Source organism: Pteropus medius, unplaced genomic scaffold (assembly GCF_902729225.1).
Source record: "Pteropus medius unplaced genomic scaffold, Ma_sr-lr_union100, whole genome shotgun sequence".
NCBI classification, from domain to species: domain Eukaryota; kingdom Metazoa; phylum Chordata; class Mammalia; order Chiroptera; family Pteropodidae; genus Pteropus; species Pteropus medius.
This window is the reverse complement of record NW_024340696.1, coordinates 32,053,442-32,065,779: the sequence shown is the minus strand read 5'-3', so window position 1 is coordinate 32,065,779 and position 12,338 is coordinate 32,053,442. Positions and strand designations below refer to the sequence as shown.

Genomic DNA, 12,338 nt, shown 5'->3' with positions numbered 1-12,338 from the left:
GTATATATCACCATTTTCTATATAAACATCTTTTGTTATCTTTCTTATAAAGCAAATGTCTGCGTTAAGTATACTATATTCAAAATCAGATACCTCTAAATATATAATTGTTATTGTATAACAAGTTAGATGCACTGAGGATAGTTTTTACAGTCATTCTATGTTAAGGGTCAAAATTCTGCCCACCAAATAATAGAACTCAAAAACTTTGGCAAATACACTACCTAGGTCTTCTTCTATATCTGATATTTAATAATGCAACATCCATTTTACAGATAAGAAAAAAAAATTCCGCCTTTAGCATTAACCTTGAAAAAGTCATTTGACTCTTTGAGTTTTATTTACCATGTCTATAAAATGTTGGTTTTGTAAAAGTGAAGGTGATATTTTGAAAAATATCATTAATAATTATTTAGAATATTTATAAAAGAAATTCAAGGAAGAAAAAAAATTAAGTGGGCTTCTTAATGTTTTTTATTCAGACCCAGGGTGGAATTTTTATTCAAGGTAGAATTTCCTTCTACAGTGGAAATGACTAGATCAGAAACAATTTTTTCCCTACCCAACGTGCCATGAAAAAAGGACTGACTGATAAAAGATATCACAAACAAGAAGGGGTTATGATCCAAGAATTGCATGCTTGTGTTGTTTGAAGGATCTTGGTAGAAATATAAGTGAGGTACAAGGAAGAAGTGTGAGCAAGCACTGGATATCAAGGATGTATACCTTAGTTTATCGATGGTAGCAGGATGTTTTATAAGGCAGACAGAGCATCTAGAATCTTTAGTAAAGCCACTTTCTGTAATGTAAAAGCTGACGCATGCAACAACAGGAAAGTATAATTAGATATCAAGGACTAAGGTATGATAACATGAAAGATGCTAGACTGGGGTGACTGGACAGTAGTAGACAGAACTCCAGACTTGTTGATGTGACTCTGAGCAGATTATGAATGTTGTCACTGAGAAAGGGAAAGATAAACATTCTCTTCACAATTCTGTGAATTTCTTGTGATGCAGTTTGAACTATGCACCATGTATGTCATCTTTGTATCCCTGGTACCTACTTCACTGCCTGATAGTCAGTACATGCTTAACAAACAATTGTTAAAAGAAATATCAACTTATAGATTCACATGAATGGTGTGAATTTGATCTTGATAAATAAGAGCCATAGAGGTAGATTGCATTTGATATTCTGAAAAAAAATTTTTTCGATTTGGTTTAATGAAACGGTCAGATAAGATATATATATAATTTATATGAAAAATACAAATATTTATGAGATAATAAAAAATAAAGCTTTTGAGTACTATGTCGATGACTTGTATTACTTAAAAGGAAGTTTCATGTTGTATTTATAGTAATTAGCAAGCTTGTTTTAATTAATTGCTGGTGTTGCACAAAATAATTGCATGGTAAATGTCACTGAAATAAAAAATTAGTAAATGTAATTTATAATATACTTTTTCTCAACATCAACTTAATCTATAGGTATGTGAAATAATTACATTAATGGAATCATTATGAAAAAAATGGGACATACAATTCATAATATCTGAGGAATATACACTATCATCTTACTTAGTCATAGGGTTAATAAGATACTTAAAAGTCATTTCGTTCATTCCATCATTTTTAGGCAAAGCTAAAATGTTTATAATTTTCTCTTAAGAGAGGAGTATAGTTTTTATAGTGCAATTTTTATAAATGGTACTTATAAGTTTAGATAAAATGTAAGAGACTTAAAAAAAATGATATCTTCCAAAATTTCTTTTTGTCAAATGATATTTTTAGAGTAATTTGCAATTAAAGCTTAAAGTCTATTCTCATGTTAAAAATTTGACCTCTGAATGTAATATTATTTATAGGTATAAAAAATGAAAATTTATTAAGAAAATTTAAGTATAATATTATTTATTTTTAATGTTATATGTATAATTGTCACAAAGTTCAAATATTCTATTGAAATTGGAGCAGTGAATACTAGAAACAAAGACTTATTCTCTCAGTTCCGAGTTCTTAGGAGGAGGAAATGTGCTCTACATACTTTCTGATTCTATGTTGTTTTATCTGTCAATTCTATCAGTTTTATCCACAGAATTTTAATTTTTTTGTCGTTTCTTCTAATTGTATTTATTTATCTTGTATGATATTTCTTCACAATATATTTAATAGCTCTAAGCGAGGCCTGTTAGGGTATTTGACTTATTTGTTTAGCATACTTTTGGAAAGAAAAAGCAACTGTATTACAAGAGAAGATACCATAGTTACCATAAAAAAAAGATGGTTACTACAATATACTTTTTCTTAAAGTGTAGATTTTCCCTTAGTGATTTTGCTTTTTTAAAAGGCATAGCTATAAACTAGAAGGATAAACCAACTTTGTACACATGATTGTATAGAGCTTCCTATTTTTAACTCTGTCTAATATGAATTAAACATACTAGGCCCAGGGATTGGAAATTTTGCATTTCTGCCTCTCCTTCTATTTGCGGTATAGCTACATTAATCTCTTTAGCTCTTAAATAGTTACATACCAGAATCAACTAACTAACAAATATTACTGATTATCTCATGCAACACGAGGAAGCACTGTACTAGTCTCAGGAGAAACATAAGACAATGTTCTCTGAATCCACGATGCTAATAAAGCCAGAAGACATTTGTGTGGATCTCCTTGGCCCAAGCTAACACATTTTTATTCCATTTCTTTTTTTATTCCTTTTCATTTTATTTTATTTTCTTCCCCACTTTCAATTTCATCTGTAAAAGGTTAAGCTTATAATAGAGTTCCAGTTTCTTGCTAAAACATTCTGTAATTCTATAAATCAGGAATTCCAGTTCACTCTCTTTATTGCCTTTTTAATACTTTAATTTTTTTTTCACCAAAGGCATTGCCATTCTTTATTATTTATCTTATCAATGCATTTCCTTCTTATGACAGTAGAGGTGATACTGACTCCTTCAAGGTAACTAAGCTCAAGCTTGCTCAACTAGTCATTCAACAAACATACCAAATGCCTACCAGTGTGAAGCTCTGTACTATATCCTGTGGAGGACATGGAAAGCAAACAGTTTGCAATGACAAGGAACTTACATTCTAGTCCTGTGGACTTCATCCTTTTAGAGATAAAGATCCATTTTTTCCTTTTAAAAACAATTGATGTTTGTTGCATACATACTATACGCCAAGTATATGCATTATCTCCATGCTAAGTTCTTAATATGCATTATCTCTTGATGTTTTTGACTTGCAGTTAAAAAAATTTACCTTTTTAAACATTTTTAAATGTACAATTCAGTGGAATTAATTACATTCACAATGTACAATTATCACTACTATGTACCCCAAATTTTCATCAACCCAAACAAAAACTCTGTTCTCATTAAGTAATTACTCCCCATTCTACCCTCCACCAAGCCCCTGGGAACTTAAAATCTACTTTCCATCTCTGTGCATTGGCTTAATCTGGATATTTTAGAAAAATGGAATGATAGAATATTTGTCCTTTTGAATCTGATATATTTCACTTAGCATTATCTCTTCAAGTTTCATTGATACTGAAGCACGTATTAGAACTTCATTCTTTTCACATCTGAGTAATATTTCATTATAGGTATATACCACATTTTGTTTATCCATTCATCAGTTGATGGACAACTGGGTTGTTTCCACTCCCCTCTGATTTGGTCAAGCTTCCAGTTTTTAAAATCATAGATCTATGTAGTTTCTTAATATTCTCATCCTCCCTCCATATTTATCTTCATCTTTATTCTATTCAGAATTCGATTTTTAAATGCCCCTTTATACCTCAATTTATTTTCTCTTTCTGCTAATGACTATCTTAGCATTTGTGTAAATGGTTTTTTCAGAAGCTATAATTTCAGCGTGCTGGTTTGTTTACATAGGCACCTTAATAATTAAATAATAAGGACATTTTAAAGCCATGATTGAGATTCATTGAGTTAAATTTCTCTCAATTCATTGATGTTACATCACTTATTTCCTCAAATAATAAGATATTTATATAGTTTACTAAAATACTAGCAGCAACTCTTGAAATAATTACTTAATCTCATTGCTATGTTTATTTTATTGTAAGTACATTTTTAACATTTTATGAGATTATTCTAAATAGTAGGTATTACTAAATCAAATTGAGATAGGAACACCTAAGGCTGTGCCTATGTAGAAACTTCTTCCACAATGGTTGAAGTTCCTATAAGCCCTTGTTAACTAACTAATTTAAAGATTTCTTTTATTGATCAGGTATGAATAAATCAGGTTTAGAAAATAAGTATTCCATATATTTTGTTCTTAGGAGAAAAAGTAGTTTAGACAAGGAATATTAATGAATTAAATTTAATGAGGACATTTGTGGCAATAATGATGGAGTGTCAAGGTCTGTAAGATGCTGCATGCTAGCTATTTTTTATTCTCTTTAATTTACATGTAGAGCCTTATAGAGCTGGGAGCAAGCTGTTTCAAAGAAAAGAACATCTCTGCTAAACCAAAGCTAATGCAAAATTATTTGAAAACTAGAGAGTCCTTTTTGCACACAATAATGGGAGAATGCAGAGCTTTTATGTAAGAAAATATAAGCTTCTGTATAAAGAATTTTTTCCTCTTTACTGTTCATATCAAGTATACTCAATTCATTTTTTATTCAGTCCACAATTGTTAAAACTTCATGGATGATTTGGTCATGTGGGAGAATGGTGAAAAAAATGATATTAAAAACAATTCTATGTTAACAAGAACAGGCTGAATTCGGCTTAACATTTTTTACACTTCCATTTATTTTGTATATTGACGTGTATGAAAATGTATTTAAATGGTAACTTTAGCAATCTTTTGGTGAATAAAGTCAGAAAAAAAGAGTTTATGCTACTATAAATTGTAGTTGAAAATCTGATACTTGAAATTGTCTACATGTGTTAAGGATGCCAGCACAAAGAACAGTTAGTCCATCCTTTTGATTGTCTTCATAGTCAATACCGATTTCTGTGGTTTCATTGATCTGACCACAATTGACACTGAGTCTTAGGTTGGCAAGACCCAACACTTTATATCATTTTCTTTCTCTACTTGACTTCTTGCACAAAGAAGATGCTCACTAAAAGTTTATGATAGAGTAAGATGAAAGAAGGCCATATTACCTGATATTATTTCCCAGAAAAAACATAGCCAAATGGTACTCTACAGACCAATGCCATTTAGACTATTTATTTTGATTTTTGTTTAAAAAAGTGAAATAAAGCACAAAACATTATCATATTCTGGCATTTCTCTGCTAAACATTCCATGGATGTTCAACAAATATCAAAACAAAAACAGAAAATATATTTATGAGTTAATTCAACTGTATCTATTGTTCATGATAAAACAGTAGAGTAGGAGTTATGAATGGGGGTTTGTGAACCCTGGGACTGCATGGTGGGTGCCCGGGAATCTTCAGGGAGTCTGTGAAGATTCTGAAATGATATGTGAATTTTGGAGTGTATTTTTCTGGGATGATACGACTTTATAATGATTGAACGGTTCTTATTTGTTTGGAACTGTTCTATTCGTCTTATGAGCTTTGCTCACTTAATCTTCATGATAAACCATAAGATGTAAGTATTCCCACCATCCTCATGTTATAGATGAAAAATAATTTACAAACATTTCAAGCACATTGCCTAGAATATTACAACCACTAAGGAGTCAAGCCAGCATTTGAACCCAAAAGTCTGGCTCCAGGGTCTGTACTCTTAATCAGCATATACATTGTGCTGTCTTTTGATAAGTAATATATTTTGTAACTTTTCAGATTTTTAGAGGAGTTTGTGATCAAAAGACAACGAATATCTACCCAAGTAGAGGAGACAACTAGACTACAGAAATGCTGATTACATTAGAGATGATATTGCTTACAATGCAGAGGATTTGCTAAGGAAAATCAGATGTGGTCACCTGTACTCACTTAGATGTTAGGCATTTTTAAGGTCTGCTAATAAATATTCCAACCATTTATTTATTTAGTCTGGCCACCCAGAATGTCATATTGCATAGTTTTTATTATAAAATAGATAAAAAATGGTAAGAATTAAGATTCTGATAATGCAGTTAAACTGAATATGGGAGAAAGTTGAAATTTAAGTAGAGACAATAGAGTAAGTAAAATATATTTACATAAGTTGAGCCTAGAATTCCTATTGATCAAAGCAAAATGCAAAACATAATGTCACATGATTCACTGTTTTGAAGAAAATCTATGACGTCTTCAGAAGGAATAATAAGTTACTCGTTTTGAAGTCAGCAATGCATTTTCTTTATAAGCATATAGTGAACACTTTTTTCAGTAGCATTTTTCTAATAAATAGCTGCTGTGATACTTTAAATTGTGTCACTCCCTCCCCCAAATCCATGTTTAAGTCGTAACCCCCAGTACTTCGGAATGTGACTGTGTTTGGAAAAAGGCTTCAAAGGAGTAATTGAGACGAAATAAAGTCATATGGGTGAGCCCTAATCGAATATGACTGGTGTCCTTATAAGAACGGGAGATCAGGAGATATCCATGTAAGAACACAAAGAGAAGATGGCCATCTGCAAGCCAAAGAGAGAGGCCTGGGAAGAAGCCAAACTTGCAGACACTTTGATCTTGGACTTCTAGCCTCTGGAATTGTGAGAAAATAGATTTCTGTTCAAGCCACCCAGTCCATGGTATTTTGTTATGGCAGCCCTAGATGACTCATACAAGTAGGTTTCTTAAAATATTTTACAATCTATACTTCAGCATCCTCAGATTCTTATCTTTCATGGCAGCTGAGGAAGCAGTGCAAATTAGTCTAGGGCCTCACAGTGGAATCCTGAGGCTCTCCAAATAATGTAGTCCAAATGTAGTGCTTCTCTGGGACACCTTTATTTGGAGATGAGATCTAGACTATTCAGAAGATAAACTCTGTGTGTGTATGTGTGTGTATGTGTGTGTGTGTGTGTGTGTGTTTAGCCTTGATAAAATATATTGCTATAGAGAGCACTTAAACTTCATGGGAAGGCATAAAATTAAATAATGTTTCTATATTGCTAATTAAGGGTTAAAAATAGACGATTGGGCAAAAATCTTGATCTTTGATGAAACTAGAAAGGCCTCACTAAGAGATTGGATCCCTCTAGTTCATGGTCACCTTGGCTCCAACCCAGGGGAAAACATGCTGAGGAACAAGAATTTTTATTAGAAAGAGTTGTGGCTCAAATCTGACACATGAAAAAAGTTAAAGAATCACATAATTTTGAAGTTATAAACCATAGGTTTATATAGAATATTTTCAAAATGAAGGTGACCCAAATCACTATGAACAAAGAAAATATTACTAATATAGGCATATGAATGCAAATTTAAAAAACAATTAAACTTAATGGTGATTAAATGTATAAAATAATTCAACATGAAAGTCTCATGGTAATTTATGAATAATATTATAAATAATTGCACTTTTTTATACCTCTATTATAACATATGTCACCAGAATTGTAATTAGTTGTTGAATTGGTTGGTTCTTCACTACTCATTTACATTTTTGAGAGCATGAATCCCATTCGATTTTATTTTTTTTTCTATCAGTGATGCTTGATACATGTTTGTTAAAGAGAGTAAATGAAAAAAATAAATAAATGAAAAATGAACAGATGAACATGTTAATAATAATTAACGAAAAAGTTTGCACACTTTTTTTTTTCCATAACATGAAATTTGATAACACCCATTTTTTTAAAAAATCCCTATTTGGAAGATGATTTAAAGATGAGAAAATGTTTTAAGTATAGTGCTTAGTGAAGAATACAAAATTATACATGAATGATAATACATAGGCACATACAGAAATAAAAGAAACTAAGCCAAAATATTAGCTGTGGTTATTATCTGGATGAAGAAATTCATTCTGGAATCCTCTTTCACAGTCAGGTTTGTTGAAAAAATTTAACATATAAAATTCTCCATTTTTAGTGTATATTTCTATGAGTTTTGATGAAGGAATAGAGTTCTATAAATTTTGTGCTAGACCTGTAACCACATCAATCAAGATAAATAACATATCCATCACTCCCTAAAGCCCCTAAATGTTACGATGTAGTCATTCTTACTGACTCCTAACACACAAGCCCCTGACAACCACTGATTTATTTTCATTATAGCTTTGACTACCCTCAAATAACATATTCTAGAAGCTTACAATATGTACTTTGTGAGTCTGGCTTCTTCTATTAGCCTAATTCTTTTGAGATATGCCTGTATTGTTACATGCAGCAGTATTCATTTTTTCTAGTTTTAGGATACATAAGAAATCTCTGCTTTCTTCTCAATTTTGTGAAACTAAAGCTGCTCTTTAAAAATAAATTCTTAAAAAATATCATAACAATAAAAACGCTAAATTGCATGGTAAATGTATATTTACCATTAAAGGAAACTGTCTAACTTTTCCTCAAGTCACTGCACCATATTGCTCTCTGTGTGTTCTAGTTCTGTCTCCCCATCAGCGCATTAGTATTGTTAAGTTTTTGTTATTGTTTTAGCCATAATAATAGGTATGTAATGGTATCCCATTTTCGTTTTAGTTTGTATTTGTATGTCCCTAATACTGATATTGAACACATGTTCATTCGTCATTTAGATATTATTTTTGGTTAAAGTGTTCAAATTTTTGCCTATTACAATTAGGTTGATTGTTTTCTTACTATTTAGTCTTTACATATTACATATCAGTTACATGTTCTTCAAACATTTTATTCTAAAATGTGGCTTTGTTGAAAAACTTCAGGGAAAGGACATGACCTCCGATTGACCTTTGAACTGGATGGGGCAATTGGAAGCTCCTCATCCCTCCAGTCCTAGAAATGTGTGTGTAGTTCACTTGCCTTCTCAAACTAGATACGTGACTGAACCCAGTTAAAGCCTCTATATAAACTTTTAAGATCGTAGCAGGCAGGTGTGGAGATCTACTCATCTTTTGGCTGCCCAAGACAAACCTCCTTGAGTAAATTCCTTTTCTTATTGAAACTGCTACCTATCAATCTGTAACGGCCTTCCTCTTTTTGGATTATCTTCTTATCCTCTGTTTATGGGATGAGTTCATGAACCCATGAGTTTGTCTTTTTATTTTATTACCAGTTTTATTTAAAAGAGTAGAAGATTTTAATTTAGATGAAGTCCAATTTATCAATTTTTACATTTTGTGATCATGCTCTGTGTCATATTAAAAATATTTTTTTGCCTAACCCAAGGTGATAAAATTTTTCTCCTATATTTTTTGTCTAGAAGGTTTGTATTTTTAGGTTTTAATTTAGGTCTTTGATTAATTTTGAGTTAACTTTGTTGTATAGTAGAAGGTTCATTTTCTTCTATATGGTTATCCAATTGTTTTAATACCATGTGTTAAAGAGACAATCATTCACCATTGAATTGTCTTTTTACCTTTGTTTAAAATCATTTGACCAAAAGTATGTGGGTCTTTTCTGGGGTCTTAATTTTATTTCTGTGATCTATGTCTTCATCCTTTTGCTCATGCCAGACTGTGTTAAATATCATAGCTTTCTAGTCCGTTTTGAAATCAGCCTGTGCTGTGGACTGAGTGTTCCCCCCAAAATTCATAGGTTGAAATCATAACCTCTAATATCCTTATATTAGGAGATAGCATCTTTAAGGAGGTAATTAAGAGTAAATGAGATCATCATGTTATGGCGTGAATGATTCTGAGACCCACAGAGCCAATTGAGATTAATATGAGCCTTTCTTAGCCAGCCGGCGACTGACTCTCTACCACGCAGGGCTAGAGGAGATCATCCCCGAGCTTTTAGAGGAGGCAGCTGATAAAGCTTAAGACCATATCCTGGTGGTCTCCTGAACAAACAAGCATATTACAGAAGTGGAAGTTGGCTGTTAGCATATTTTTGCACGGAATGCCCTTAATTAATAAGTAAATGGATTACAGGAGCAGACATTGGCCATCTTCATATCTTATACAATACACTTCCTAAACCACACACAAGCAAGTAGGACAACTTCTGGTATCTAAAGATATTTCTTCCCTGTAGCTGACTTAGCTAGTTGGCTCACTTGAAAATTTTCCACCCTTAACAATCAAGGTTCAGACCTAATCCAATATGACTGGTGTCTTTATAAGAATACCAGGGATGTATGTGCATAGAGAAAAGGCCATATGAGAACACAGTGCAAAACTGGCCATCTACAAGCCATAGAGTGAAACCTCAAGAGAAACCAAACCTGTTGGCTTCTTGATCTCGAACAGTAAGAAAATAAATTTCTGTTTCGAAGCCACGCGGTCTGCAGTATTTTGTTATAGCAGCCGGAACTAAGACAGATTTTGATACCAAGACGTGAGATGCTGATATAACAAACACCTAAACATGTGGAAGTGGCTTTGGAATTAGGTAGTGAATAAAAACTGGAAGCATTTTGAGGCTAGAAGGGTATTCTTTTTAAAGAAAAAGTCTAGATTGCCTTTAAGGCACTGTTAGTAGGAATATAGATGATAAGGTGATTCTAGTGAGATATCAGGCAGAAATAAGAAACAGGTTAATGGAAATTGGAGCAAAGATGATCCTTGTTATAAAATAGCAAATAACTTGGCCACATTGTGTTCTGGTGTTTTGTGGAAAGTTGAAATTGCAAGTGACAAACTTGGATATTTATCTGAGGAGATTTCTAAGCAATGTTGAGAACAAGGCCTGGTTTCCTCTTACTGCTTACAGTAAAGTGAAAGAGGAGAGAGAGACATTGAAGGAATTATTAAGCAAAAAGGAACCAGCATTTAAAGATTTGGAAAATTTTCAGCCTATCCACATTGCAAAACTGAAAATGCTGTGTTCTGGAGAGAATATCAAGGGTGTGGCTGGACTATCACTTGATAAAGTGAGTAGGAATTAAACCAGCAGTAGTATTGCAAATTTGGACTAAAGGGGACAGAGATGGAACAAAATAAAAGAAGGCTATTGAGCTTCCTGGATTCTACAGGATGGGACAGTAGAACTATTCAGGTGCAAATGAATGACCCCAAAGGCATTTCAGAAATCTCCAGGGCTTCTACTCTCACCACAAGCCCAGACTACACAGGCCCTGGAGGGCAAATTATTCTTTCCATCTCTATTCAGTCAGCTGGGTTGTCACCACCCAAAGCCTCATAACTGTGAAAAAATAAGTCTGTCTTATATAGACTGATTTTTTTTCTTTATCTTAAGAATTAAAATTTTTTTTTTACTAGTTTGTGTGTACGTGGGGGAGGTATTTTTCTGCTTAGAATTCTCTAAGTTTATTGGATCTGTGGTTTGATGTCTTATTTTTGGAAGTTTCTCTCTATTATCTCTTTAAATATTTCTTTTGTCTCATTCTCTCTTTTCTTTTTGAAACTCCAATTGCAATAATGTTATTCCATTTCATGTTGTTTCACAGCTCATAGATTTTATGTTCTCTTCTTTTTCACTCTTCTGTTTTTTTTATTTAAGTTTGTACAATTTCTGTTGATTTATGTTTAAATTTACTGATTCTTTAGCCATATGCAGTCAACTGATGAACCCACTGAAGTTATTCTTCATCTGTTAGTGAAATTTTTCTTCCTAGAATTTTTGTCAGATTCTTTCTTGTAGTTTACATCTTTTTACCGAAATGTCTACCTCGTGACTCATGTTGTCCATGTTATCCACAATAACCTTATATGTATTGATCATAATTATTTTAAATTCTCTGCTCGATATTTCCAATAACAATGTCAACGATGAACCTAATTCCCCTTAACAATGTTTTTCCCCCCTTGACATTTTGTTCAACTTTCATTTGTGACTAAATGCTGGAAATCTTGCCTGGAACAGTGTAGAATTAGATAAATAGTATGTATGCCTATAAATGGCTTATATCTTCCACTGTGCTTTTTTTTTTCTTTTTTAGGTGAGGCAACCCTTGGTTGACCTCACAGGTTGCAAGGACCTTGTCAGCTTATAATCCCTTATTGTTTATTTTTTACACCTACAGCGCCTAGTCTTCCTAGGTAGTCTCCCATCCAAGTATTAACCGAGCCTGACCCTGTTTAGCTTCCGAGATCAGACAGGATCGGGCTTGTTTAGGGTGGCATGGCCGTAGACCCACTGAACTCTTAATGTAGGTGGTTAAGTCACCCTCATCAGGAGCTGGTCTGAGTTTGGGCTTTGATATTGCTATGGTTGCCTTTAGTGTGCCATTAGCTTCAGATTCCTCTAGTGTTACTTTGTGCTTGGAGTATTTTTATGTCATTCTCAGGTTATGGCCTTTCCTGTGTGCCCAACCTCATAGGGATCTCTGTCTA

The 12,338-nt window shown here is 32.8% G+C and overlaps 1 pseudogene; it reads right to left on the bottom strand.

Annotated features, from left to right (window-relative positions):
- Positions 1-12,019: 12,019 nt before the first annotated feature.
- Positions 12,020-12,138, bottom strand: LOC120610487 (uncharacterized; annotated as a pseudogene).
- Positions 12,139-12,338: the final 200 nt, after the last annotated feature.